Below are 26,181 nucleotides of genomic sequence, written 5' to 3' on the forward strand. Positions count from 1 at the left end.
GTTGCCTGAGTAACGTTCATCTGAGCCACAGGAAGCCATATACTAAAACGTCAGGCTGTAGTTATTTTTTTGTAGGTTCTCCTGTGACATTAAATATTCCGTGTCCAATTTATTTACTTCCCTGTTTTTTTTTGTGTGTGTATGTGTTTTTTTTTCTTTCAGAGAATTCCTTTGTACTTTTCTTGCAGAGAAATTGTTGTTTTGATTGATTTTTTTTGTCATAAATTTTCCTTTTTATTCTCTGTATACTCTTACAAAAAAAATGACTACTATTCTAGTAGTCACATTTTATTTTTCTCTGAAGAGGGGAGGAGTGTTGCGACCTGGGTTCCTCAGTGAAAACCAGAGGTCAAAACTGAGCTAAATAAACTGCCTTATCATATTGGAAACGCATCACAAGGTGCATTTGTTTGTATCTTCCCTGCCAGACGTAAGACTATTCTTGTTTCTCAAAGAGCATTTAAGACTGAGCTTGGGGTTGATTATTAAATAATAAAATAGGCACCAACTATGTTTACTAATACTTTCTAATCATTTGTAGAGTAAATCTGAGTAAACTTGGGATAGGACTGCTGTACGATTAGTTGAGTAGTCTGCTGGCAGCTAGTGAGCTGGGGAAAGAGAAGGAGACGCTCTCTCTTCTCTGCTGGCTGGCTGTGGTGAAAGGAACCTCCTCCCCTTCCTCTCGTTTCTTTATTTCTGTGGGCTGATACCCAGCTAAGTATACTGTGTAACGTTCTCATTGTCTGGCATAGGCGTGTTCTAATGTGTAGAATATTATACTTTGTATGAATTAGGTGTTCCTAGTGTTTGTATTACTAGTTATTCTAAAAGGGGTCCAAGTGGAACCACGTGGTCTCCCTACCCTAAGCTGACTCAAGCTTCTAGCTCTTCACTAGTAGTACTTTACCCTAGCTTGTTCTGAGTGTAAACCTTGTATCCTGCTTATGTGGACCAAGGCTTTTAACGTAAGATAGTGTGGTAAAGTAATTATTATTATTGTTATTGGTGTGAATGTATATGGGGGTTGTTAAGGGGTTAATAAATAAGTAAGTTAGTAAAGGAGTATCCATTTTTCCTGTGTAGGAGATCTATGATCAACCTCTAGGCTGACTACTGCTGTAATAAGCCACTACAAGTTTATTTCTATATATTTCTATATAGTGGGGGCCAGGCCTTTGAGATCTCCCATATTTGATAACCCTTAATGCTAACTACTACCCTTACATCCATGTTATTCTAGATCCCCCATAGTACAGACTCCCCTTATCTAACAGCTGGCATGACAGATAGTGAGATCCTCATAGGACGTCCAAATAAAAGTTCGCCAGGCGACTTGCCCAGTGTTCCATGTGGTGTTGCACGGTAGTTCCTGAGAAAAGCATACATAGCCTGTTTCCAGGATCGTCCTTCGGCATGAGCACAGCGTACCACTTTCATGAGAGGTTGCATGAATCTCTCGACTTCTATATTTGCTTGAGAAGCAAATGGAGAAGCAAATGGAGAAGTCACCCCTAACCTAACCAAACCTAACCTAACCTAACCTAACCTAACCTAACCTACCTAACCTAACCTAACCTAAACTAACCTAACCTAACTTAACCTAACCCAAAATAGGGCTACTTTCGCAACTTTGTATCCCAAAATTGGGCTACTTTCGCTACTTTGTAGCCCAAAATTGGGCTACTTTCGCTACTTTGTAGCCCAAAATTGGGCTACTTTCACTATTTTGTAGCCCAAATTTGGGCTACTTTCGCTACTTTGTAGCCCAAAATTGGGCTACTTTCGCTACTTTGTAGACCAATTTTGGGCTTCTTTCGCTACTTTGTAGCCCAAAATTGGGCTACTTTCGCTACTTTGTAGCCCAAAATTGGGCTACTTTCGCTACTTTGTAGTCCAAAATTGGGCTACTTTCCCTACTTTGTAGCCCAAAATTGGGCTACTTTCACTACTTTGTAGCCCAATTTTGGGCTACTTTCGCTACTTTGTAGCCCAAAATTGGGCTACATTCGCTACTTTGTAGCCCAATTTTGGGTTACTTTCGCTATTTTGTAGCCCAAAATTGGGCTACTTTCGCTACTTTGTAGCCCAAAATTGGGCAACTTTCGCTACTTTGTAGCCCAATTTTGGGGTACTTTCGCTACTTTGTAGCCCAAAATTGGGCTACTTTCGCTACTTTGTAAAGTAGTTTGCCGCGAGCGGCCAAAAATCGCCCGATTTTTGGCCGCTCGCGGCGAAAATCGGTCGATTTTTGGCAGGTAGCGGCGAAATTCGCGCGATTTTTGCCCGCCAGCGGCAAAAATCGCATGGTTTCTGGCCGCTAGCGGCGAAAATCGCGCTATTTTTGGCCGGTAGCTGCGAAAATCGCGATTTTTGCCCGCCAGCTGCGAAAATCGCATGGTTTTTGGCCGCTAGCGGCGAAAATCGCGCGGTTTTTGGCTGGTAGCGGCGAAAATCGCGCTATTTTTGCTCGCCACCTGCAAAAATCGCATAGTTACTGGCCGCCAGCGGCGAAAATCGCGCGATTTTTGGCCGCTAGCGCCGAAATTCGCATGATTTTTGGCCGCTAGCGACGAAATTTGCACGATTTTTGGCCGCTAAAGGCGAAAATCGCCCCATTTTTGGCTGCTAGGCGAAAATAGCCCCTTTTTTGGCCGCTAGCGGCGAAAATCGCGCGATTTTTGGCCGGTAGCGGCCTAAATCGCGCGATTTTTGCCCGCCAGCTGTGAAAATCGCACGATTTTTGGCCGCTAGCGGCGAAAATCACGCGGTTTTTGGCCGGTAGCGGCAAAAATCGCCCGATTTTTGGCCTCTAGCGGCGAAAATCGCACGGTTTTTGGCTGCTAGCGGCGAAAATCGCGCTATTTTTGGCCAGTAGCGGCGAAAAAAGCGATTTTTGCCCGCCAGCTGCGAAAATCGCATGGTTTTTGGCCGTTAGCGGCGAAAATCGCGCGGCTTTTGGCCGGTAGCGGCGAAAATCGCGCTATTTTTGCCCGCCAGCTGAAAAAATCGCATAGTTTCTGGCCGCTAGCGGCGAAAATCGCGCGGTTTTTGGCCGCTAGCGGCGAAATTCGCACGGTTTTTGGCCGCTAGCGGCGAAAATCGCGCTATTTTTGGCCGGTAGCGGCGAAAATCTCGATTTTTGCTCGTCAGCTGCGAAAATCGCATGGTTTTTGGCCGCTAGCGGCGAAAATCGCGATATTTTTGCCCACCAGCTGCAAAAATCGCATAGTTTCTGGCCGGTAGCGGCGAAAATCGCGCGATTTTTGGCCACTAGCGGCGAAATTCGCACGATTTTTGGCTGCTAGCGGCGAAATTTGAACGATTTTTGCCCGCTAGCTGTGAAAATCGCACGATTTTTGGCCGCTAGCGGCGAAAATCACGTGGGTTTTGGCCGGCAGCGGCGAAAATCACGCGATTTTTGCCCGCCAGCTGCGAGAATCGCATGATTTTTGGCCGCTAGCGGCGAAAATCGCGCGGTTTTTGGCAGGTAGCGGCGAAAATCGCGCTATTTTTGCCCACCAGCTGCAAAAATCGCATAGTTTCTGGCCGGTATCGGCGAAAATCGCGCGATTTTTGGCCACTAGCGGCGAAATTCGCACGATTTTTGGCCGCTAGCGGCGAAATTTGCACGATTTTTGGCCGCTAGCGGCTTTAATCGCGCGATTTTTGGCCGGTAGCGGCTTAAATCGCGCGATTTATGCCCGCTAGCTGTGAAAATCGCACGATTTTTGGGCGCTAGCGGCGAAAATCACGCGGTTTTTGGCCAGTAGCGGCGAAAATCGCGCTATTTTTGCCCGCCAGCTGCAAAAATCGCATAGTTTCTGGCCGCTAGCGGCGAAAATCGCGCGGTTTTTGGCCGCTAGCGGCGAAATTCGCACGGTTTTTGGCCGCTATCGGCGAAAATCGCGCTATTTTTGGCCGGTAGCGGCGAAAATCGCGATTTTTGCTCGCCGGCTGCGAAAATCGCATGGTTTTTGGCCGCTAGCGGCGAAAATCGCGCGGTTTTTGGCTGGTAGCGGCGAAAATCGCGCTATTTTTGCTCGCCAGCTGCAAAAATCGCATAGTTACTGGCCGCTAGCGGCGAAAATCGCGCGGTTTTTGGCCGATAGCGGCGAAATTCGCACGATTTTTGGCCGCTAACGGCGAAATTTGCACGATTTTTGGCCGCTAACGGCGAAAATCGCCCTATTTTTGGCCGCTAGCGGCAAAAATATCTCCTTTTTTGCCCGCCAGCTATGAAAATCGCACGGTTTTTGGCCGCTAGCGGCGAAAATCACGCGGTTTTTGGCCGGTAGCGGCAAAAATCGCCCGATTTTTGGCCTCTAGCGGCGAAAATCGCATGGTTTTTGGCCGCTAGCGGCGAAAATCGCGCGGTTTTTGGCCGGTAGCGGCAAAAATCGCGCTATTTTTGCCCGCCAGCTGCAAAAATCGCGTAGTTTCTGACCGCTAGGGGCGAAAATCGCGCGATTTTTGGCCGCTAGCGGCGAAATTCGCACGATTTTTGGCCACTAGTGGCGAAATTTGCACGATTTTTGGCCGCTAGCGTTGAAAATCGCCCCATTTTTGGCCGCTAGCGGCGAAAATAGCCCCTTTTTTGTCCGCTAGCGGCGAAAATCGGTCGATTTTTGGTAGGTAGCGGCGAAATTCGCGCGATTTTTGCCCGCCAGCGGCAAAAATCGCATGGTTTCTGGCCGCTAGCGTCGAAAATAGCGCGGTTTTCGGCCATTACCGGCAAAAATCGCCCAATTTTTGGCCGCTAGCGGCGATAATCGCACGGTTTTTGGCCGCTAGCGGCGAAAATCGCAAGATTCTTGGCCGCTAGCGGCGAAATTTGAACGATTTTTGGCCGCTAGCGGCTGAAATCGCGCGATTTTTGGCCGCTAGCGGCGAAAATCGCTCGCTTTTTGGCCGCTAGCGGCGAAAATCGCGCTATTTTTGGCCGGTAGCGGCGAAAATCGTGATTTTTTGCCCGCCAGCTGCGAAAATCGCGTAGTTTCTGACCGCTAGCGGCGAAATTCGCGCAATTTTTGGCCGCTAGCGGCGAAATTTGCACGATTTTTGGCCGCTAACGGCGAAAATCGCCCCATTTTTGGCCGCTAGCGGCGAAAATAGCCCCTTTTTTGGCAGGTAGCGGCGAAAATCGTGATTTTTGCCCGCCAGCTGCGAAAATCGCATGGTTTTTGGCCGCTAGCGGCGAAAATCGCGCAGTTTTTGGCTGGAAGCGGCGAAAATCGCGCTATTTTTGCTCGCCAGCTGCAAAAATCGCATAGTTACTGGCCGGTAGCGGCGAAAATCGCGCGATTTTTGGCCACTTGCTGCGATATTCGCATGATTTTTGGCCGCTTGCTTCGAAATTTGAACGATTTTTGCCCGCTAGCTGTGAAAATCGCACGATTTTTGGCCGCTAGCGGCGAAAATCACGCGGTTTTTGGGCGGTAGCGGCGAAAATCACGCGATTTTTGCCCGCCAGCTGCGAGGATCGCATGGTTTTTGGCCGCTAGCGGCGAAAATCGCGCGGTTTTTGGCAGGTAGCGGCGAAAATCGCGCTATTTTTGCCCGCCAGCTGCAAAAATCGCGTAGTTTCTGACCGCTAGCGGCGAAATTCGCGCAATTTTTGGCCGCTAGCGGCGAAATTTGCACGATTTTTGGCCGCTAACGGCGAAAATCGCCCCATTTTTGGCCGCTAGCGGCGAAAATAGCCCCTTTTTTGGCAGGTAGCGGCGAAAATCGTGATTTTTGCCCGCCAGCTGCGAAAATCGCATGGTTTTTGGCCGCTAGCGGCGAAAATCGCGCGATTTTTGGCCGCTAGCGGCGAAATTTGCACGATTTTTGGCCGCTAACGGCGAAAATCGTCCCATTTTTGGCCGCTAGCGGCGAAAATAGCCCCTTTTTTGGCCGCTAGCGGCGAAAATCGAGCGATTTTTGGCAGGTGGCGGCGAAATTCGCGCAATTTTTGGCCGCTAGCGGCGAAATTTGCACGATTTTTGGCCGCTAACGGCGAAAATCGCCCCATTTTTGGCCGCTAGCGGCGAAAATAGCCCCTTTTTTGGCAGGTAGCGGCGAAATTCGCGCGATTTTTGCCCGCCAGCTGCAAAAATTGCATGGTTTCTGGCTGCTAGCGTCAAAAATAGCACGGTTTTCGGCCGTTAGCGACGAAAATCGCCCCATTTTTGGCCGCTAGCGGCGAAAATATCGCCTTTTTTTGGCCGGTAGCGGCCTAAATCGCGCGATTTTTGCCCGCCAGCTGTGAAAATCGCACGGTTTTTGGCCGCTAGCGGCGAAAATCACGCGGTTTTTGGCCGGTAGCGGCAAAAATCGCCCGATTTTTAGCCTTTAGCGGCAAAATCCGCACGGTTTTTGGTTGCTAGCGGCGAAAATCACGCTATTTTTGGCCGGTAGCGGCGAAAATCGCGATTTTTGCCCGCCAGCTGCGAAAATCGCATGGTTTTTGGCCGCTAGTGGCGAAAATCGCGCGGTTTTTGGCTGGTAGCGGCGAAAATCCCGTTATTTTTGAACGCCAGCTGCAAAAATCGCATAGTTACTGGCCGGTAGCGGCGAAAATCGCGCGATTTTTGGCCACTAGCGGCGAAATTCGCACGATTTTTGGCCGCTTGCGGCGAAATTTGAACGATTTTTGCCCACTAGCTGTGAAAATCGCACGATTTTTGGCCGCTAGCGGCGAAAATCACGCGGTTTTTGGCCGGTAGCGGCGAAAATCACGCGATTTTTGCCCGCCAGCTGCTAGAATCGCATGGTTTTTGGCCGCTAGCGGCGAAAATCGCGCGGTTTTTGGCAGGTAGCGGCGAAAATCGCGCTATTTTCGCCCGCCAGCTGCAAAAATCGCATAGTTTCTGACCACTAGGGGCGAAAATCGCGCGATTTTTGGCCGCTAGCGGCGAAATTTGCACGATTTTTGGCCGCTAACGGCGAAAATCGCCCCATTTTTGGCCGCTAGCGGCGAAAATAGCCCCTTTTTTGGCCGCTAGCGGCGAAAATCGCGCGATTTTTGGCAGGTGGCGGGGAAATTCGCGCAATTTTTGGCCGCTAGCGGCGAAATTTGCACGATTTTTGGCCGCTAAAGGCGAAAATCGCCCCATTTTTTGCCGCTAGCGGCGAAAATAGCCCCTTTTTTGGCCGCTAGCGGCGAAAATCGCGCGATTTTTGGCAGGTAGCGGCGAAATTCGCGCGATTTTTGCCCGCCAGCTGCAAAAATCGCATGGTTTCTGGCCGCTAGCGTCAAAAATAGCACGGTTTTCGGCCGTTAGCGGCGAAAATCGCCCCATTTTTGGCCGCTAGCGGCGAAAATATCGCCTTTTTTGGCCGGTAGCGGCCTAAATCGCGCGATTTTTGCCCGCCAGCTCTGAAAATCGCACGGTTTTTGGCCGGTAGCGGCGAAAATCGCACGGTTTTTGGCCGCTAGCGACGAAAATCGCAAGATTCTTGGCCGCTAGCGGCGAAATTTGAACGATTTTTGGCCGCTAGCGGCTGAAATCGCGCGATTTGTGGCCGGTAGCGGCTTAAATCGCGCGATTTTTGGCCGCTAGCGGCGAAAATCGCTCGGTTTTTGGCCGCTAGCGGCGAAAATCGCGCTATTTTTGGCCGGTAGCGGCGAAAATCGTGATTTTTGCCCGCCAGTTGCGAAAATCGCATGGTTTTTGGCCGCTAGCGGCGAAAATCGCGCGGTTTTTGGCTGGAAGCGGCGAAAATCGCGCTATTTTTGCTCGCCAGCTGCAAAAATCGCATAGTTACTGGCCGGAAGCGGCGAAAATCGCGTGATTTTTGGCCACTTGCGGCGAAATTCGCATGATTTTTGGCCGCTTGCTTCGAAATTTGAACGATTTTTGCCCGCTATCTGTGAAAATCGCACGATTTTTGGCCGCTAGCGGCGAAAATCACGCGGTTTTTGGGCGGTAGCGGCGAAAATCACGCGATTTTTGCCCGCCAGCTGCGAGAATCGCATGGTTTTTGGCCGCTAGCGGCGAAAATCGCGCGGTTTTTGGCAGGTAGCGGCGAAAATCGCGCTATTTTTGCCCGCCAGCTGCAAAAATCGCATAGTTTCTGACCGCTAGGGGCGAAAATCGCGCGATTTTTGGCCGCTAGCGGCGAAATTTGCACGATTTTTGGCCGCTAACGGCGAAAATCGCCCCATTTTTGGCCGCTAGCGGCGAAAATAGCCCCTTTTTTGGTCGCTAGCGGCGAAAATCGCGCGATTTTTGGCAGGTAGCGGCGAAAATATCGCCTTTTTTGGCCGGTAGCGGCCTAAATCGCGCGATTTTTGCCCGCCAGCTGTGAAAATCGCAGGTTTTTGGCCGCTAGCGGCGAAAATCACGCGGTTTTTGGCAGGTAGCGGCAAAAATCGCCCGATTTTTGGCCTCTAGCGGCGAAAATCGCACGGTTTTTGGCTGCTAGTGGCGAAAATCGCGCTATTTTTGGCCGATAGCAGCTAAATTCGCGATTTTTGCCCGCCAGCTGCGAAAATCGCATGGTTTTTGGCCGCTAGCGGCGAAAATCGCGCGGTTTTTGGCCGGTAGTCGCGAAAATCGCTCTTTTTTTGCCCGCCAGCTGCAAAAATCGCACAGTTTCTGACCGCTAGGGGCGAAAATCGCGCGATTTTTGGCCGCTAGCGGCGAAATTCGCACGATTTTTGGCCGCTAGCGGCGAAATTTGCACGATTTTTGGCCGCTAGCGTTGAAAATCGCCCCATATTTGGCCGCTAGCGGCGAAAATAGCCCCTTTTTTGGCCGCTAGCGGCGAAAATCGGTCGATTTTTGGCAGATAGCGGCGAAATTCGCGCGATTTTTGCCCGCCAGCGGCAAAAATCGCATGGTTTCTGGCCGCTAGCGTCGAAAATAGCGCGGTTTTCGGCCATTAGCGGCAAAAAATCGCGCTATTTTTGGCCGGTAGCGGCGAAAATCTCGATTTTTAACCGCCAGCTGCGAAAATCGCATGGTCTTTGGCCGCTAGCGGCGAAAATCGCGCAGTTTTTGGCTGGTAGCGGCGAAAATCGCGCTATTTTTGCTCGCCAGCTGCAAAAATCGCATAGTTACTGGCTGGTAGCGGCGAAAATCGCGCGATTTTTGGCCACTAGCGGAAAAATTCGCACGATTTTTGGCCGCTTGCGGCGAAATTTGAACGATTTTTGCCCGCTAGCTGTGAAAATCGCACGATTTTTGGCCGCTAGCGGCGAAAATCACGCGGTTTTTGGCCGGTAGGGGCGAAAATCACGTGATTTTTGCCCGCCAGCTGCGAGAATCGCATGGTTTTTGGCCGCTAGCGGCGAAAGTCGCGCAGTTTTTGGCAGGTAGCGGCAAAAATCGCGCTATTTTTGCCCGCCAGCTGCAAAAATCGCATAGTTACTGGCCGGTAGCGGCGAAAATCGCACGATTTTTGGCCACTAGCGGCGAAATTCGCACGATTTTTGGCCGCTTGCGGCGAAATTTGAACGATTTTTGCCCACTAGCTGTGAAAATCGCACGATTTTTGGCCGCTAGCGGCGAAAATCACGCGGTTTTTGGCCGGTAGCGGCAAAAATCACGCGATTTTTGCCCGCCAGCTGCTAGAATCGCATGGTTTTTGGCCGCTAGCGGCGAAAATCGCGCGGTTTTTGGCAGGTAGCGGCGAAAATAGCCCATTTTTTGGCCGCTAGCGGCGAAAATCGCGCGATTTTTGGCAGGTGGCGGGGAAATTCGCGCATTTTTTGGCCGCTAGCGGCAAAATTTGCACGATTTTTGGCCGCTAAAGGCGAAAATCGCCCCATTTTTGGCCGCTAGCGGCGAAAATAGCCCCTTTTTTGGCCGCTAGCGGCAAAAATCGCGCGATTTTTGGCAGGTAGCGGCGAAATTCGCGCGATTTTTGCCCGCCAGCTGCAAAAATCGCATGGTTTCTGGCCGCTAGCGTCAAAAATAGCACGGTTTTTCGGCCGTTAGCGGCGAAAATCGCCCCATTTTTGGCCGCTAGCGGCGAAAATATCGCCTTTTTTGGCCGGTAGCGGCCTAAATCGCGCGATTTTTGCCCGCCAGCTGTGAAAATCGCACGGTTTTTGGCCGGTAGCGGCGAAAATCGCACGGTTTTTGGCCGCTAGCGACGAAAATCGCAAGATTCTTGGCCGCTAGCGGCGAAATTTGAACGATTTTTGGCCGCTAGCGGCTGAAATCGCGCGATTTGTGGCCGGTAGCGGTTTAAATCGCGCGATTTTTGGCCGCTAGCGGCGAAAATCGCTCGGTTTTTGGCCGCTAGCGGCGAAAATCGCGCTATTTTTGGCCGGTAGCGGCGAAAATCGTGATTTTTGCCCGCCAGCTGCGAAAATCGCATGGTTTTTGGCCGCTAGCGGCGAAAATCGCGCGGTTTTTGGCTGGAAGCGGCGAAAATCGCGCTATTTTTGCTCGCCAGCTGCAAAAATCGCATAGTTACTGGCCGGTAGCGGCGAAAATCGCGTGATTTTTGGCCACTTGCGGCGAAATTCGCATGATTTTTGGCCGCTTGCTTCGAAATTTGAACGATTTTTGCCCACTAGCTGTGAAAATCGCACGATTTTTGGCCGCTAGCGGCGAAAATCACGCGGTTTTTGGGCGGTAGCGGCGAAAATCACGCGATTTTTGCCCGCCAGCTGCGAGAATCGCATGGTTTTTGGCCGCTAGCGGCGAAAATCGCGCGGTTTTTGGCAGGTAGCGGCGAAAATCGCGCTATTTTTGCCCGCCAGCTGCAAAAATCGCATAGTTTCTGACCGCTAGGGGCGAAAATCGCGCGATTTTTGCCGCTAGCGGCGAAATTTGCACGATTTTTGGCCGCTAACGGCGAAAATCGTCCCATTTTTGGCCGCTAGCGGCGAAAATAGCCCCTTTTTTGGCCGCTAGCGGCGAAAATCGAGCGATTTTTGGCAGGTGGCGGCGAAATTCACGCAATTTTTGGCCGCTAGCGGCGAAATTTGCACGATTTTTGGCCGCTAACGGCGAAAATCGCCCCATTTTTGGCCGCTAGCGGCGAAAATATCCCCTTTTTTGGCAGGTAGCGGCGAAATTCGCGCGATTTTTGCCCGCCAGCTGCAAAAATTGCATGGTTTCTGGCCGCTAGCGTCAAAAATAGAACGGTTTTCGGCCGTTAGCGACGAAAATCACCCCATTTTTGGCCGCTAGCGGCGAAAATATCGCCTTTTTTGGCCGGTAGCGGCCTAAATCGCGCGATTTTTGCCCGCCAGCTGTGAAAATCGCACGGTTTTTGGCCGCTAGCGGCGAAAATCACGCGGTTTTTGGCCGGTAGCGGCAAAAATCGCCCGATTTTTGGCCTCTAGCGGCGAAATCCGCACGGTTTTTGGCTGCTAGCGGCGAAAATCGGGCTATTTTTGGCCGGTAGCGGCGAAAATCGCGATTTTTGCCCGCCAGCTGCGAAAATCGCATGGTTTTTGGCCGCTAGCGGCGAAAATCGCGCGGTTTTTGGCTGGTAGCGGCGAAAATCCCGCTATTTTTGCTCGCCAGCTGCAAAAATCGCATAGTTACTGGCCGGTAGCGGCGAAAATCGCGCGATTTTTGGCCACTAGCGGCGAAATTCGCACGATTTTTGGCCGCTTGCGGCGAAATTTGAACGATTTTTGCCCACTAGCTGTGAAAATCGCACGATTTTTGGCCGCTAGCGGCGAAAATCACGCGGTTTTTGGCCGGTAGCGGCGAAAATCACGCGATTTTTGCCCGCCAGCTGCGAGAATCGCATGGTTTTTGGCCGCTAGCGGCGAAAATCACGCGGTTTTTGGCAGGTAGCGGCGAAAATCGCGCTATTTTCGCCCGCCAGCTTCGAGAATCGCATGGTTTTTGGCCGCTAGCGGCGAAAATCACGCGGTTTTTGGCAGGTAGCGGCGAAAATCGCGCTATTTTCGCCCGCCAGCTTTAAAAATCGCATAGTTTCTGACCGCTAGGGGCGAAAATCGCGCGATTTTTGGCCGCTAGCGGCGAAATTTGCACAATTTTTGGCCGCTAACGGCGAAAATCGCCCCATTTTTGGCCGCTAGCGGCGAAAATAGCCCCTTTTTTTGGTCGCTAGCGGCGAAAATCGCGCGATTTTTGGCAGGTAGCGGCGAAAATATCGCCTTTTTTGGCCGGTAGCGGCCTAAATCGCGCGATTTTTGCCCGCCAGCTGTGAAAATCGCACGGTTTTTGGCCGCTAGCGGCGAAAATCACGCGGTTTTTGGCAGGTAGCGGCAAAAATCGCCCGATTTTTGGCCTCTAGCGGCGAAAATCGCACGGTTTTTGGCTGCTAGCGGCGAAAATCGCGCTATTTTTGGCCGATAGCAGCTAAATTCGCGATTTTTGCCCGCCAGCTGCGAAAATCGCATGGTTTTTGGCCGCTAGCGGCGAAAATCGCGCGGTTTTTGGCCGGTAGCCGCGAAAATCGCTCTTTTTTTGCCCGCCAGCTGCAAAAATCGCACAGTTTCTGACCGCTAGATGCGAAAATCGCGCGATTTTTGGCCGCTAGCGGCGAAATTCGCACGATTTTTGGCCGCTAGCGGCGAAATTTGCACGATTTTTGGCCGCTAGCGTTGAAAATCGCCCCATATTTGGCCGCTAGCGGCGAAAATAGCCCCTTTTTTGGCCGCTAGCGGCGAAAATCGGTCGATTTTTGGCAGATAGCGGCGAAATTCGCGCGATTTTTGCCCGCCAGCGGCAAAAATCGCATGGTTTCTGGCCGCTAGCGTCGAAAATAGCGCGGTTTTCGGCCATTAGCGGCAAAAATCGCGCTATTTTTGGCCGGTAGCGGCGAAAATCTCGATTTTTAACCGCCAGCTGCGAAAATCGCATGGTCTTTGGCCGCTAGCGGCGAAAATCGCACGGTTTTTGGCTGCAAGCGGCGAAAATCGCGCTATTTTTGGCCGATAGCAGCTAAATTCGCGATTTTTGCCCGCCAGCTGCGAAAATCGCATGGTTTTTGGCCGCTAGCGGCGAAAATCGCGCGGTTTTTGGCCGGTAGCCGCGAAAATCGCTCTTTTTTTGCCCGCCAGCTGCAAAAATCGCACAGTTTCTGACCGCTAGATGCGAAAATCGCGCGATTTTTGGCCGCTAGCGGCGAAATTCGCACGATTTTTGGCCGCTAGCGGTGAAATTTGCACGATTTTTGGCCGCTAGCGTTGAAAATCGCCCCATATTTGGCCGCTAGCGGCGAAAATAGCCCCTTTTTTGGCCGCTAGCGGCGAAAATCGGTCGATTTTTGGCAGATAGCGGCGAAATTCGCGCGATTTTTGCCCGCCAGCGGCAAAAATCGCATGGTTTCTGGCCGCTAGCGTCGAAAATAGCGCGGTTTTCGGCCATTAGCGGCAAAAATCGCGCTATTTTTGGCCGGTAGCGGCGAAAATCGCGATTTTTAAAAGCCAGCTGCGAAAATCGCATGGTCTTTGGCCGCTAGCGGCGAAAATCGCACGGTTTTTGGCTGGTAGCGGCGAAAATCGCGCTATTTTTGCTCGCCAGCTGCAAAAATCGCATAGTTACTGGCTGGTAGCGGCGAAAATCGCGCGATTTTTGGCCACTAGCGGAAAAATTCGCACGATTTTTGGCCGCTTGCGGCGAAATTTGAACGATTTTTGCCCGCTAGCTGTGAAAATCGCACGATTTTTGGCCGCTAGCGGCGAAAATCACGCGGTTTTTGGGCGGTAGCGGCGAAAATCACGCGATTTTTGCCTGCCAGCTGCGAGAATCGCATGGTTTTTGGCCGCTAGCGGCGAAAATCGCGCGGTTTTTGGCAGGTAGCGGCGAAAATCGCGCTATTTTTGCCCGCCAGCTGCAAAAATCGCATAGTTTCTGACCGCTAGGGGCGAAAATCGCGCGATTTTTGCCGCTAGCGGCGAAATTTGCACGATTTTTGGCCGCTAACGGCGAAAATCGTCCCATTTTTGGCCGCTAGCGGCGAAAATAGCCCCTTTTTTGGCCGCTAGCGGCGAAAATCGAGCGATTTTTGGCAGGTGGCGGCGAAATTCGCGCAATTTTTGGCCACTAGCGGCGAAATTTGCACGATTTTTGGCCGCTAACGGCGAAAATCGCCCCATTTTTGGCCGCTAGCGGCGAAAATAGCCCCTTTTTTGGCAGGTAGCGGCGAAATTCGCGCGATTTTTGCCCGCCAGCTGTGAAAATCGCACGGTTTTTGGCCGCTAGCGGCGAAAATCACGCGGTTTTTGGCCGGTAGCGGCAAAAATCGCCCGATTTTTGGCCTCTAGCGGCGAAATCCGCACGGTTTTTGGCTGCTAGCGGCGAAAATCGGGCTATTTTTGGCCGGTAGCGGCGAAAATCGCGATTTTTGCCCGCCAGCTGCGAAAATCGCATGGTTTTTGGCCGCTAGCGGCGAAAATCGCGCGGTTTTTGGCTGGTAGCGGCGAAAATCCAGCTATTTTTGCTCGCCAGCTGCAAAAATCGCATAGTTACTGGCCGGTAGCGGCGAAAATCGCGCGATTTTTGGCCACTAGCGGCGAAAATCACGCGGTTTTTGGCCGGTAGCGGCGAAAATCACGCGATTTTTGCCCGCCAGCTGCGAGAATCGCATGGTTTTTGGCCGCTAGCGGCGAAAATCACGCGGTTTTTGGCCGGTAGCGGCGAAAATCACGCGATTTTTGCCCGCCAGCTGCGAGAATCGCATGGTTTTTGGCCGCTAGCGGCGAAAATCACGCGGTTTTTGGCAGGTAGCGGCGAAAATCGCGCTATTTTCGCCCGCCAGCTTCGAGAATCGCATGGTTTTTGGCCGCTAGCGGCGAAAATCACGCGGTTTTTGGCAGGTAGCGGCGAAAATCGCGCTATTTTCGCCCGCCAGCTTTAAAAATCGCATAGTTTCTGACCGCTAGGGGCGAAAATCGCGCGATTTTTCGCCGCTTGCGGCGAAATTTGCACAATTTTTGGCCGCTAACGGCGAAAATCGCCCCATTTTTGGCCGCTAGCGGCGAAAATAGCCCCTTTTTTGGTCGCTAGCGGCGAAAATCGCGCGATTTTTGGCAGGTAGCGGCGAAAATATCGCCTTTTTTTGGCCGGTAGCGGCCTAAATCGCGCGATTTTTGCCCGCCAGCTGTGAAAATCGCACGGTTTTTGGCCGCTAGCGGCGAAAATCACGCGGTTTTTGGCAGGTAGCGGCAAAAATCGCCCGATTTTTGGCCTCTAGCGGCGAAAATCGCACGGTTTTTGGCTGCTAGCGGCGAAAATCGCGCTATTTTTGGCCGATAGCAGCTAAATTCGCGATTTTTGCCCGCCAGCTGCGAAAATCGCATGGTTTTTGGCCGCTAGCGGCGAAAATCGCGCGGTTTTTGGCCGGTAGCCGCGAAAATCGCTCTTTTTTTGCCCGCCAGCTGCAAAAATCGCACAGTTTCTGACCGCTAGATGCGAAAATCGCGCGATTTTTGGCCGCTAGCGGCGAAATTCGCACGATTTTTGGCCGCTAGCGGCGAAATTTGCACGATTTTTGGCCGCTAGCGTTGAAAATCGCCCCATATTTGGCCGCTAGCGGCGAAAATAGCCCCTTTTTTGGCCGCTAGCGGCGAAAATCGGTCGATTTTTGGCAGATAGCGGCGAAATTCGCGCGATTTTTGCCCGCCAGCGTCAAAAATCGCATGGTTTCTGGCCGCTAGCGTCGAAAATAGCGCGGTTTTCGGCCATTAGCGGCAAAAATCGCGCTATTTTTGGCCGGTAGCGGCGAAAATCGCGATTTTTAACCGCCAGCTGCGAAAATCGCATGGTTTTTGGCCGCTAGCGGCGAAAATCGCACGGTTTTTGGCTGGTAGCAGCGAAAATCGCGCTATTTTTGCTCGCCAGCTGCAAAAATCGCATAGTTACTGGCTGGTAGCGGCGAAAATCGCGCGATTTTTGGCCACTAGCGGAAAAATTCGAACGATTTTTGGCCGCTTGCGGCGAAATTTGAACGATTTTTGCCCGCTAGCTGTGAAAATCGCACTATTTTTGGCCGCTAGCGGCGAAAATCACGCGGTTTTTGGCCGGTAGGGGCGAAAATCACGTGATTTTTGCCCGCCAGCTGCGAGAATCGCATGGTTTTTGGCCGCTAGCGGCGAAAGTCGCGCGGTTTTTGGCAGGTAGCGGCAAAAATCGCCCTATTTTTGCCCGCCAGCTGCAAAAATCGCATAGTTACTGGCCGGTAGCGGCGAAAATCGCGCGATTTTTGGCCACTAGCGGCGAAATTCGCACGATTTTTGGCCGCTTGCGGCGAAATTTGAACGATTTTTGCCCACTAGCTGTGAAAATCGCACGATTTTTGGCCGCTAGCGGCGAAAATCACGCGGTTTTTGGTCGGTAGCGGCGAAAATCACGCGATTTCTGCCCGCCAGCTGCGAGAATCGCATGGTTTTTGGCCGCTAGCGGCGAAAATCACGCGGTTTTTGGCAGGTAGCGGCGAAAATCGCGCTATTTTCGCCCGCCAGCTGCGAGAATCGCATGGTTTTTGGCCGCTAGCGGCGAAAATCACGCGGTTTTTGGCAGGTAGCGGCGAAAATCGCGCTATTTTCGCCCGCCAGCTTTAAAAATCGCATAGTTTCTGACCGCTAGGGGCGAAAATCGCGCGATTTTTGGCCGCTAGCGGCGAAATTTGCACGATTTTTGGCCGCTAACCGCGAAAATCGCCCCATTTTTGGCCGCTAGCGGCGAAAATAGCCCCTTTTTTGGTCGCTAGCGGCGAAAATCGCGCGATTTTTGGCAGGTAGCGGCGAAATTCGCGCGATTTTTGCCCGCCAGCTGCAAAAATCGCATGGTTTCTTGCCGCTAGCGTCAAAAATAGCACGGTTTTCGGCCGTTAGCGGCGAAAATCGCCCCATTTTTGGCCGCTAGCGGCGAAAATATTGCCTTTTTTGGCCAGTAGCGGCCTAAATCGCGCGATTTTTGCCCGCCAGCTGTGAAAATCGCACGGTTTTTGGCCGCTAGCGGCGAAAATCACGCGGTTTTTGGCCGGTAGCGGCAAAAATCGCCCGATTTTTGGCCTCTAGCGGCGAAAATCGCACGGTTTTTGGCTGCTAGTGGCGAAAATCGCGCTATTTTTGGCCGATAGCAGCTAAATTCGCGATTTTTGCCCGCCAGCTGCGAAAATCGCATGGTTTTTGGCCGTTAGCGGCGAAAATCGCGCGGTTTTTGGCCGGTAGCCGCGAAAATCGCTCTTTTTTTGCCCGCCAGTCGCAAAAATCGCACAGTTTCTGACCGCTAGGGGCGAAAATCGCGCGATTTTTGGCCGCTAGCGGCGAAATTCGCACGATTTTTGGCCGCTAGCGGCGAAATTTGCACGATTTTTGGCCGCTAAGGTTGAAAATCGCCCCATATTTGGCCGCTAGCGGCGAAAATAGCCCCTTTTTTGGCCGCTAGCGGCGAAAATCGGTCGATTTTTGGCAGATAGCGGCGAAATTCGCGCGATTTTTGCCCGCCAGCGGCAAAAATCGCATGGTTTCTGGCCGCTAGCGTCGAAAATAGCGCGGTTTTCGGCCATTAGCGGCAAAAATCGAGCTATTTTTGGCCGGTAGCGGCGAAAATCGCGATTTTTAACCGCCAACTGCGAAAATCGCATGGTCTTTGGCCGCTAGCGGCGAAAATCACGCGGTTTTTGGCTGGTAGCGGCGAAAATCGCGCTATTTTTGCTCGCCAGCTGCAAAAATCGCATAGTTTCTGGCCGGTATCGGCGAAAATCGCGCGATTTTTGGCCACTAGCGGCGAAATTCGCACGATTTTTGGCCGCTAGCGGCGAAATTTGCACGATTTTTGGCCGCTAGCGGCTTTAATCGCGCGATTTTTGGCCGGTAGCGGCTTAAATCGCGCGATTTATGCCCGCTAGCTGTGAAAATCGCACGATTTTTGGGCGCTAGCGGCGAAAATCACGCGGTTTTTGGCCAGTAGCGGCGAAAATCGCGCTATTTTTGCCCGCCAGCTGCAAAAATCGCATAGTTTCTGGCCGCTAGCGGCGAAAATCGCGCGGTTTTTGGCCGCTAGCGGCGAAATTCGCACGGTTTTTGGCCGCTATCGGCGAAAATCGCGCTATTTTTGGCCACTAGCGGCGAAATTTGCACGATTTTTGGCCGCTAGCGTTGAAAATCGCCCCATTTTTGGCCGCTAGCGGCGAAAATAGCCCCTTTTTTGTCCGCTAGCGGCGAAAATCGGTCGATTTTTGGTAGGTAGCGGCGAAATTCGCGCGATTTTTGCCCGCCAGCGGCAAAAATCGCATGGTTTCTGGCCGCTAGCGTCGAAAATAGCGCGGTTTTCGGCCATTACCGGCAAAAATCGCCCAATTTTTGGCCGCTAGCGGCGATAATCGCACGGTTTTTGGCCGCTAGCGGCGAAAATCGCAAGATTCTTGGCCGCTAGCGGCGAAATTTGAACGATTTTTGGCCGCTAGCGGCTGAAATCGCGCGATTTGTGGCCGGTAGCGGCTTAAATCGCGCGATTTTTGGCCGCTAGCGGCGAAAATCGCTCGCTTTTTGGCCGCTAGCGGCGAAAATCGCGCTATTTTTGGCCGGTAGCGGCGAAAATCGTGATTTTTGCCCGCCAGCTGCGAAAATCGCGTAGTTTCTGACCGCTAGCGGCGAAATTCGCGCAATTTTTGGCCGCTAGCGGCGAAATTTGCACGATTTTTTACCGCTAACGGCGAAAATCGCCCCATTTTTGGCCGCTAGCGGCGAAAATAGCCCCTTTTTTGGCAGGTAGCGGCGAAAATCGTGATTTTTGCCCGCCAGCTGCGAAAATCGCATGGTTTTTGGCCGCTAGCGGCGAAAATCGCGCAGTTTTTGGCTGGAAGCGGCGAAAATCGCGCTATTTTTGCTCGCCAGCTGCAAAAATCGCATAGTTACTGGCCGGTAGCGGCGAAAATCGCGCGATTTTTGGCCACTTGCGGCGATATTCGCATGATTTTTGGCCGCTTGCTTCGAAATTTGAACGATTTTTGCCCGCTTGCTGTGAAAATCGCACGATTTTTGGCCGCTAGCGGCGAAAATCACGCGGTTTTTGGGCGGTAGCGGCGAAAATAACGCGATTTTTGCCCGCCAGCTGCGAGAATCGCATGGTTTTTGGCCGCTAGCGGCGAAAATCGCGCGGTTTTTGGCAGGTAGCGGCGAAAATCGCGCTATTTTTGCCCGCCAGCTGCAAAAATCGCATAGTTTCTGACCGCTAGGGGCGAAAATCGCGCGATTTTTGGCCGCTAGCGGCGAAATTTGCACGATTTTTGGCCGCTAACGGCGAAAATCGTCCCATTTTTGGCCGCTAGCGGCGAAAATAGCCCCTTTTTTGGCCGCTAGCGGCGAAAATCGAGCGATTTTTGGCAGGTGGCGGCGAAATTCGCGCAATTTTTGGCCGCTAGCGGCGAAATTTGCACGATTTTTGGCCGCTAACGGCGAAAATCGCCCCATTTTTGGCCGCTAGCGGCGAAAATAGCCCCTTTTTTGGCAGGTAGCGGCGAAATTCGCGCGATTTTTGCCCGCCAGCTGCAAAAATTGCATGGTTTCTGGCTGCTAGCGTCAAAAATAGCACGGTTTTCGGCCGTTAGCGACGAAAATCGCCCCATTTTTGGCCGCTAGCGGCGAAAATATCGCCTTTTTTGGCCGGTAGCGGCCTAAATCGCGCGATTTTTGCCCGCCAGCTGTGAAAATCGCACGGTTTTTGGCCGCTAGCGGCGAAAATCACGCGGTTTTTGGCCGGTAGCGGCAAAAATCGCCCGATTTTTGGCCTTTAGCGGCAAAATCCGCACGGTTTTTGGCTGCTAGCGGCGAAAATCGCGCTATTTTTGGCCGGTAGCGGCGAAAATCGCGATTTTTGCCCGCCAGCTGCGAAAATCGCATGGTTTTTGGCCGCTAGCGGCGGAAATCGCGCGGTTTTTGGCTGGTAGCGGCGAAAATCCCGTTATTTTTGAACGCCAACTGCAAAAATCGCATAGTTACTGGCCGGTAGCGGCGAAAATCGCGCGATTTTTGGCCACTAGCGGCGAAATTCGCACGATTTTTGGCCACTTGCGGCGAAATTTGAACGATTTTTGCCCACTAGCTGTGAAAATCGCACGATTTTTGGCCGCTAGCGGCGAAAATCACGCGGTTTTTGGCCGGTAGCGGCGAAAATCACGCGATTTTTGCCCGCCAGCTGCTAGAATCGCATGGTTTTTGGCCGCTAGCGGCGAAAATCGCGCGGTTTTTGGCAGGTAGCGGCGAAAATCGCGCTATTTTCGCCCGCCAGCTGCAAAAATCGCATAGTTTCTGACCGCTAGGGGCGAAAATCGCGCGATTTTTGGCCGCTAGCGGCGAAATTTGCACGATTTTTGGCCGCTAACGGCGAAAATCGCCCCATTTTTGGCCGCTAGCGGCGAAAATAGCCCCTTTTTTGGCCGCTAGCGGCGAAAATCGCGCGATTTTTGGCAGGTAGCGGCGAAATTCGCGCGATTTTTGCCCGCCAGCTGCAAAATCGCATGGTTTCTGGCCGCTAGCGTCAAAAATAGCACGGTTTTCGGCCGTTAGCGGCGAAAATCGCCCCATTTTTGGCCGCTAGCGGCGAAAATATCGCCTTTTTTGGCCGGTAGCGGCCTAAATCGCGCGATTTTTGCCCGCCAGCTGTGAAAATCGCACGGTTTTTGGCCGGTAGCGGCAAAAATCGCACGGTTTTTGGCCGCTAGCGACGAAAATCGCAAGATTCTTGGCCGCTAGCGGCGAAATTTGAACGATTTTTGGCCGCTATAGGCTGAAATCGCGCGATTTGTGGCCGGTAGCGGCTTAAATCGCGCGATTTTTGGCCGCTAGCGGCGAAAATCGCTCGGTTTTTGGCCGCTAGCGGCGAAAATCGCGCTATTTTTGGCCGGTAGCGGCGAAAATCATGATTTTTGCCCGCCAGCTGCGAAAATCGCATGGTTTTTGGCCGCTAGCGGCGAAAATCGCGCGGTTTTTGGCTGGAAGCGGCGAAAATCGCGCTATTTTTGCTCGCCAGCTGCAAAAATCGCATAGCTACTGGCCGGTAGCGGCGAAAATCGCGTGATTTTTGGCCACTTGCGGCGAAATTCGCATGATTTTTGGCCGCTTGCTTCGAAATTTGAACGATTTTTGCCCGCTAGCTGTGAAAATCGCACGATTTTTGGCCGCTAGCGGCGAAAATCACGCGGTTTTTGGGCGGTAGCGGCGAAAATCACGCGATTTTTGCCCGCCAGCTGCGAGAATCGCATGGTTTTTGGCCGCTAGCGGCGAAAATCGCGCGGTTTTTGGCAGGTAGCGGCGAAAATCGCGCTATTTTTGCCCGCCAGCTGCAAAAATCGCATAGTTTCTGACCGCTAGGGGCGAAAATCGCGCGATTTTTGGCCGCTAGCGGCGAAAATCGTCCCATTTTTGGCCGCTAGCGGCGAAAATAGCCCCTTTTTTGGCCGCTAGCGGCGAAAATCGAGCGATTTTTGGCAGGTGGCGGCGAAATTCGCGCAATTTTTGGCCGCTAGCGGCGAAATTTGCACGATTTTTGGCCGCTAACGGCGAAAATCGCCCCATTTTTGGCCGCTAGCGGCGAAAATAGCCCCTTTTTTGGCAGGTAGCGGCGAAATTCGCGCGATTTTTGCCCGCCAGCTGCAAAAATTGCATGGTTTCTGGCCGCTAGCGTCAAAAATAGCACGGTTTTCGGCCGTTAGCGACGAAAATCGCCCCATTTTTGGCCGCTAGCGGCGAAAATATCGCCTTTTTTGGCCGGTAGCGGCCTAAATCGCGCGATTTTTGCCCGCCAGCTGTGAAAATCGCACGGTTTTTGGCCGCTAGCGGCGAAAATCACGCGGTTTTTGGCCGGTAGAGGCAAAAATCGCCCGATTTTTGGCCTCTAGCGGCGAAATCCGCACGGTTTTTGGCTGCTAGCGGCGAAAATCGGGCTATTTTTGGCCGGTAGCGGCGAAAATCGCGATTTTTGCCCGCCAGCTGCAAAAATCGCATGGTTTTTGGCCGCTAGCGGCGAAAATCGCGCGGTTTTTGGCTGGTAGCGGCGAAAATCCCGCTATTTTTGCTCGCCAGCTGCAAAAATCGCATAGTTACTGGCCGGTAGCGGCGAAAATCGCGCGATTTTTGGCCACTAGCGGCGAAATTCGCACGATTTTTGGCCGCTTGCGGCGAAATTTGAACGATTTTTGCCCACTAGCTGTGAAAATCGCACGATTTTTGGCCGCTAGCGGCGAAAATCACGCGGTTTTTGGCCGGTAGCGGCGAAAATCACGCGATTTTTGCCCGCCAGCTGCGAGAATCGCATGGTTTTTGGCCGCTAGCGGCGAAAATCACGCGGTTTTTGGCAGGTAGCGGCGAAAATCGCGCTATTTTCGCCCGCCAGCTTCGAGAATCGCATGGTTTTTGGCCGCTAGCGGCGAAAATCACGCGGTTTTTGGCAGGTAGCTGCGAAAATCGCCCTATTTTCGCCCGCCAGCTTTAAAAATCGCATAGTTTCTGACCGCTAGGGGCGAAAATCGCGCGATTTTTGGCCGCTAGCGGCGAAATTTGTACGATTTTTGGCCGCTAACGGCGAAAATCGCCCCATTTTTGGCCGCTAGCGGCGAAAATAGCCCCTTTTTTGGTCGCTAGCGGCGAAAATCGCGCGATTTTTGGCAGGTAGCGGCGAAAATATCGCCTTTTTTGGCCGGTAGCGGCCTAAATCGCGCGATTTTTGCCCGCCAGCTGTGAAAATCGCACGGTTTTTGGCCGCTAGCGGCGAAAATCACGCGGTTTTTGGCAGGTAGCGGCAAAAATCGCCCGATTTTTGGCCTCTAGCGGCGAAAATCACACGGTTTTTGGCTGCTAGCGGCGAAAATCGCGCTATTTTTGGCCGATAGCAGCTAAATTCGCGATTTTTGCCCGCCAGCTGCGAAAATCGCATGGTTTTTGGCCGCTAGCGGCGAAAATCGCGCGGTTTTTGGCCGGTAGCCGCGAAAATCGCTCTTTTTTTGCCCGCCAGCTGCAAAAATCGCACAGTTTCTATCCGCTAGGGGCGAAAATCGCGCGATTTTTGGCCGCTAGCGGCGAAATTCGCACGATTTTTGGCCGCTAGCGGCGAAATTTGCACGATTTTTGGCCGCTAGCGTTGAAAATCGCCCCATATTTGGCCGCTAGCGGCGAAAATAGCCCCTTTTTTGGCCGCTAGCGGCGAAAATCAGTCGATTTTTGGCAGATAGCGGCGAAATTCGCGCGATTTTTGCCCGCCAGCGGCAAAAATCGCATGGTTTCTGGCCGCTAGCGTCGAAAATAGCGCGGTTTTCGGCCATTAGCGGCAAAAATCGCGCTATTTTTGGCCGGTAGCGGCGAAAATCGCGATTTTTAACCGCCAGCTGCGAAAATCGCATGGTCTTTGGCCGCTAGCGGCGAAAATCGCGCGGTTTTTGGCTGGTAGCGGCAAAAATCGCGCTATTTTTGCTCGCCAGCTGCAAAAATCGCATAGTTACTGGCTGGTAGCGGCGAAAATCGCGCGATTTTTGGCCACTAGCGGAAAAATTCGCACGATTTTTGGCCGCTTGCGGCGAAATTTGAACGATTTTTGCCCGCTAGCTGTGAAAATCGCACGATTTTTGGCCGCTAGCGGCGAAAATCACGCGGTTTTTGGCAGGTAGGGGCGAAAATCACGTGATTTTTGCCCGCCAGCTGCGAGAATCGCATGGTTTTTGGCCGCTAGCGGCGAAAGTCGCGCGGTTTTTGGCAGGTAGCGGCAAAAATCGCGCTATTTTTGCCCGCCAGCTGCAAAAATCGCAGTTACTGGCCGGTAGCGGCGAAAATCGCGCGATTTTTGGCCACTAGCGGCGAAATTCGCACGATTTTTGGCCGCTTGCGGCGAAATTTGAAAGATTTTTGCCCACTAGCTGTGAAAATCGCACGATTTTTGGCCGCTAGCGGCGAAAATCACGCGGTTTTTGGCCGGTAGCGGCGAAAATCACGCGATTTTTGCCCACCAGCTGCTAGAATCGCATGGTTTTTGGCCGCTAGCGGCGAAAATCGCGCGGTTTTTGGCAGGTAGCGGCGAAAATCGCGCTATTTTCGCCCGCCAGCTGCAAAAATCGCATAGTTTCTGACCGCTAGGGGCGAAAATCGCGCGATTTTTGGCCGCTAGCGGCGAAATTTGCACGATTTTTGGCCGCTAACGGCGAAAATCGCCCCATTTTTGGCCGCTAGCGGCGAAAATAGCCCCTTTTTTGGCCGGTAGCGGCGAAAATCGCGCGATTTTTGGCAGGTGGCGGGGAAATTCGCGCAATTTTTGGCCGCTAGCGGCGAAATTTGCACGATTTTTGGCCGCTAAAGGCGAAAATCGCCCCATTTTTGGCCGCTAGCGGCAAAAATAGCCCCTTTTTTGGCCGCTAGCGGCGAAAATCGCCCCATTTTTGGCCGCTAGCGGCGAAAATATCGCCTTTTTTGGCCGGTAGCGGCCTAAATCGCGCGATTTTTGCCCGCCAGCTGTGAAAATCGCACGGTTTTTGGCCGGTAGCGGCGAAAATCGCACGGTTTTTGGCCGCTAGCGACGAAAATCGCAAGATTCTTGGCCGCTAGCGGCGAAATTTGAACGATTTTTGGCCGCTAGCGGCTGAAATCGCGCGATTTGTGGCCGGTAGCGGCTTAAATCGCGCGATTTTTGGCCGCTAGCGGCGAAAATCGCTCGGTTTTTGGCCGCTAGCGGCGAAAATCGCGCTATTTTTGGCCGGTAGCGGCGAAAATCGTGATTGTTGCCCGCCAGCTGCGAAAATCGCATGGTTTTTGGCCGCTAGCGGCGAAAATCGCGCGGTTTTTGGCTGGAAGCGGCGAAAATCGCGCTATTTTTGCTCGCCAGCTGCAAAAATCGCATAGTTACTGGCCGGTGGCGGCGAAAATCGCGTGATTTTTGGCCACTTGCGGCGAAATTCGCATGATTTTTGGCCGCTTGCTTCGAAATTTGAACGATTTTTGCCCGCTAGCTGTGAAAATCGCACGATTTTTGGCCGCTATCGGCGAAAATCACGCGGTTTTTGGGCGGTAGCGGCGAAAATCACGTGATTTTTGCCCGCCAGCTGCGAGAATCGCTTGGTTTTTGGCCGCTAGCCGCGAAAATCGCGCGGTTTTTGGCAGGTAGCGGCGAAAATCGCGCTATTTTTGCCCGCCAGCTGCAAAAATCGCATAGTTTCTGACCGCTAGGGGCGAAAATCGCGCGATTTTTGCCGCTAGCGGCGAAATTTGCACGATTTTTGGCCGCTAACGGCGAAAATCGTCCCATTTTTGGCCGCTAGCGGCGAAAATAGCCCCTTTTTTGGCAGGTAGCGGCGAAATTCGCGCGATTTTTGCCCGCCAGCTGCAAAAATTGCATGGTTTCTGGCCGCTAGCGTCAAAAATAGCACGGTTTTCGGCCGTTAACGACGAAAATCGCCCCATTTTTGGCCGCTAGCGGCGAAAATATCGCCTTTTTTGGCCGGTAGCGGCCTAAATCGCGCGATTTTTGCCCGCCAGCTGTGAAAATCGCACGGTTTTTGGCCGCTAGCGGCGAAAATCACGCGGTTTTTGGCCGGTAGCGGCAAAAATCGCCCGATTTTTGGCCTCTAGCGGCGAAATCCGCACGGTTTTTGGCTGCTAGCGGCGAAAATCGGGCTATTTTTGGCCGGTAGCGGCGAAAATCGCGATTTTTGCCCGCCAGCTGCGAAAATCGCATGGTTTTTGGCCGCTAGCGGCGAAAATCGCGCGGTTTTTGGCTGGTAGCGGCGAAAATCCCGCTATTTTTGCTCGCCAGCTGCAAAAATCGCATAGTTACTGGCCGGTAGCGGCGAAAATCGCGCGATTTTTGGCCACTAGCGGCGAAATCCGCACGATTTTTGGCCGCTTGCGGCGAAATTTGGACGATTTTTGCCCACTAGCTGTGAAAATCGCACGATTTTTGGCCGCTAGCGGCGAAAATCACGCGGTTTTTGGCCGGTAGCGGCGAAAATCACGCGATTTTTGCCCGCCAGCTGCGAGAATCGCATGGTTTTTGGCCGCTAGCGGCGAAAATCACGCGGTTTTTGGCAGGTAGCGGCGAAAATCGCGCTATTTTCGCCCGCCAGCTTCGAGAATCGCATGGTTTTTGGCCGCTAGCGGCGAAAATCACGCGGTTTTTGGCAGGTAGCGGCGAAAATCGCGCTATTTTCGCCCGCCAGCTTTAAAAATCGCATAGTTTCTGACCGCTAGGGGCGAAAATTGCGCGATTTTTGGCCGCTAGCGGCGAAATTTGCACGATTTTTGGCCGCTAACGGCGAAAATCGCCCCATTTT

Source organism: Procambarus clarkii, chromosome 79, assembly GCF_040958095.1.
Source record: "Procambarus clarkii isolate CNS0578487 chromosome 79, FALCON_Pclarkii_2.0, whole genome shotgun sequence".
Classification (NCBI taxonomy): Eukaryota; Metazoa; Arthropoda; class Malacostraca; order Decapoda; family Cambaridae; genus Procambarus; species Procambarus clarkii.